The 3,844-nt window shown below is 36.4% G+C and overlaps 1 non-coding gene across 1 annotated transcript; it reads left to right on the top strand.

The window, feature by feature from the left end:
• Positions 1-2,264: 2,264 nt before the first annotated feature.
• LOC123600119 lies at positions 2,265-2,370 on the top strand. The gene has a single exon (XR_006713498.1). It is a non-coding gene; the product is annotated as a U6 spliceosomal RNA (small nuclear RNA).
• The last annotated feature ends 1,474 nt before the right edge of the window (positions 2,371-3,844 follow it).

Below are 3,844 nucleotides of genomic sequence, written 5' to 3'. Positions count from 1 at the left end.
TTCATGACTTATCCAGCCAGGGAATTCCGTGTGCATAGTCTTGGTTAAATTCAGGTCCCTAAACAGCGAGCCATGCAGGCCTTGGGGCCTGTTCTGCTGTCCCAACAGGTCAGAAAAGCTAATTCATAGCCCCAACTACTACTCAGTACAGCACCTGGTCCTGAGCATGTAATAAGCCTGAGTAGAGAATGCTGGAAACCATGGAGCTCATCATACAGCCTCACTTGGGCAGGAAACCAAGCCAATCCAATTCTTAGCCAGTGGTAGCTCTCCTAACTTCAGAGTTCAATCAGTGGCTTTGCTCAAAATAGACCATAATAGCAAAGCCTATCTGTCCAGGGAGGTTATGTGGACATGTTTATAAGCCCAAACTGAACTAGCTGGTAAAGAATGGTCTCTGAAAAAAAAAAAAAAAAAATGTTCTGGAAGAAGAGATCATGCCATCAGATGTGTAAATACTAATGTAGTAAGAAATCAAGGATCACAAAAAAAAAAAAAAAAAAAAAAAAAAAATCAGGTAAACAGGCCAGCAGAGGAAATGAATAAACCTTCAATAACCATAAAGAAACAGATCTATGAACTTCGAATAATTCAGAATAATTCTCAAGTTCAGTGAACAAGAACACAGATAACTAAACGAAATTAGCAGAACAATGTATAAAAAAGAAATAGAAACAAACAAAAGAGACCAAATGGAACTACTAGAGCTAAAAAAAAAAAAAAAAAAAAAAAAAAAAAAAAATCTAATAACCAAGTTGAAGAACATGAGAGAGCTTCAAAAGTGAATCAACTGAATAAAGTTGGGAAAGGGGAGAAGTCAGTGCCCTTTAAAAAAATAAATAAATAAAAAAGTGGACATTTGAAGTTATTCAGGCAGAGCAGTAGAAAGAAAAATGAAAAAGTGAATAAAGCCTATGGGAGTTATAAAGACACAGTAGAAAGAAACAATATATGTATTATGGAAGTTGTAGAAGGAAAAAAAAAAACAAAGTATATTTTAAGCAATAATGGCTAAAATTTTCCCAAACCTGGGAGAGAAAGGGATATCTGGATCCATGGGGCCCCAAAGGACTCCAAATAGATTGGAACCAATAGGGCTACAGATTATAATTGTCAACAAAGTAAAAAACATTTTGTTTTCAATACACAAAGAGCAGAAAAGTTCTATATGAAAAACCCTCCATAAAACTATCAGATTTCTCAAACACTTCAGGCCAGGAGAGAATGGGAAGATATATTCAAGACGTGGAAAGAAAAAGTTGTCAACAAAGAAGCCCATACCAGGCAAAGTTGTCCTTCAGAAGTGGAGAAAGGAAGACTTTCTTGAACACAGAGTTCAACACTAGACCTGTCTTATACCAAACACCAAAGGAAATTCTTTGGGTGGAAATAAAGGGTGTTAATTAATAGGATAAAAACCTAAGTAGTGCCAAAATCACTGATAATAAATATATAGTCAAAGTTAGATTCAGTAATATAGTGTGTGATTCACTTACAACACTAGTAATAAAAGTTAAATCATAAAAAAACCTAATAATTAGACTGTTATTGAATAAACCATATAGAAGTATGTAAACTAACTTCAATAAGCTAAAATGTGAAGGGGAGAAATAGAAGTTTAGGACTACTACTGAAGTTGTAGTAAATTGTTACAAGTTTAAAATAGGGTATTATAACTGAAAATATTTTATGTAAGCCTCAAGGTGACCACGAAGGAAAAAAAAAAACGAAATTGTACAAAAAAATTAAGTAAAAATTTTGTTTTTAGAGAGAGCGTGTGCGTGCAAGGGAGAGGGGCAGATGGAGAGAGAGAGAGCGCACGCGCGAGAGAGCGAGCGCACATCTCAAGCAGGCTTCACACTCCTAATGGAGCCTGGCACAGGGCTTAATCTCACCACTGTATCATCATGAACTGAGCCAAAAATCAAAAGTCAGCCATGCAACCAACTGAGCCACCTAGTTAAAATTTAATAAAGTTCTATTTAAGTAGTTCAAGAAATTATACAGAAAAGACGTTATAGCATCAAAGCATATACCAAACAACAAAGACTACAGGATAAGAAATAAGGAAAAAATGGATCTACAGACAGCAAGAAAATAAAATGGCAATAGTAAGTCCTTACCAATAACTACTTTAAGTGTAAATGAACTAAATTCTCCAAAGAAGAGACCTAGTATGGCTGAATGAATTAAAAGAACACCACCACCACAAATCCCCTAATATGCTGCCTGTAAAAAATTCACTTTAGCCTTAAAGACAGATTGTGCTCACTTCAGCAGCACATATACTAAAATTGGAACGATACAGGAAGATTAGCATCACCCCTGCACAAGAATGACACACAAATTCATGAAGCGTTCCATATTTTTAAGAATATTAGCTGAAGTTAAAAATAGAATCCCTTTCTATGGAGGTAAAAAGTAAAAGCTAGTCAGAATGAAATAATGTTATAACTGAGCTGCAATCTCCAATGAATGCCACAGTGGCAAGGATGGATGAGGCAGAACAGAGAATCAGCAATATAGAGGAGAAACTTCTGGAGAATAATGAAGCAGAAAAAGAGGGAGACTAAGGCAAAAGAGCACAATTTAAGAATTAGACAAATCAGTGACTCATTGAAAAGGAACATCAGAATCATAGGAGTCCCAGAAGATGGAGAAAAAGTGGTAGATGGGTTATGTGAGCAAATCATAGAGGAAAAAATTCCTAACCTGGGGGAAGACACAGACATCAAAGTCCAGGAATCAGAGGGCTCCTATGAGATTCAACAAAAACCGACCACTGACAAGACATATCATAGTTAAATTCACAAAATACTCAGGCAAGGAGAGAATCATGAAAGCAGCAAGGGAAAAAAAGTCCCTAACATAGAAGGGAAGACAGAGCAGGTCTGCAGCAGACCTATCCACAGAAACTTGGCAGGCCAGAAAGGAGAGGCAGGATATATTCAGTGTGCTGAATCAGAAAAGTGTGTAGCCAAGAATTCTTTATCCAGCCAGGCTGTCATTCAAAATAGGAGAGATTAAAAGTTTCCCGAACAAAAATTAAAGGAGTTTGTGACCACTAAACCAGCCCTGCAAGAAATTTTAAGGGTGACTCTCCAAGAGGAGAAAAAGAAACAAATAATACATACCAAAAGCAAGACTAGAAAGGACCAGAGACCACCACCAGGAACTCCAACTCTACAAGTAACATAATAGCAATAAATTCTTATCTTTCAGTACTCTCTAAATGTCAATGGACTAAATGCTCCAATCAAATGACATAGGGTAACAGAATGAATTAGAAAATAAGATCCATTTATATGCTGTTTACATGAGACCCACTTTAGATTATAAGACTCTTCAGATTGAAAGTGAGGGGATGGAGAACCATCTAACATGCTAATGGTCAACAAACGAAGGCTGGAGTCATCATACTTAGACAATATAGAATTTTAAAGACTGTAACAAGATGAAGAAGGGCATTATATCATAATTAAGGGGTCTATCCACCAAGAAGACTTAACAACTGTAAACATTCATGTTCCAAATGTGAGAGAACCCAATTAATCACAAATAATCTCATTAACAGGAATACTCTAGTAGTAGGGGACTTCAATACCCCACTTACAACAATGGACAGATCATCCATTCAAAAATTCAACAAGGAAACAATGGCTGTGAAGGACACACTGGACCAGATGAACTTAACGTATATTCAGAACATATCACCCTAAAACAGTGGAATATACATTTTTCTCCAGTGCACATGGGATGTACTCCACAATAGACCACATACTGGGACACAAATCAGCCCTCAACAAGGACAAAAAGATCGAGATCATACTGTGCATATTTTCAG

This window comes from Leopardus geoffroyi, chromosome C1 (assembly GCF_018350155.1).
Source record: "Leopardus geoffroyi isolate Oge1 chromosome C1, O.geoffroyi_Oge1_pat1.0, whole genome shotgun sequence".
Taxonomy (NCBI): domain Eukaryota; kingdom Metazoa; phylum Chordata; class Mammalia; order Carnivora; family Felidae; genus Leopardus; species Leopardus geoffroyi.
The sequence above is the reverse complement of the archived record's forward strand: the minus strand, read 5'-3'. Positions and strand labels throughout refer to the sequence as shown.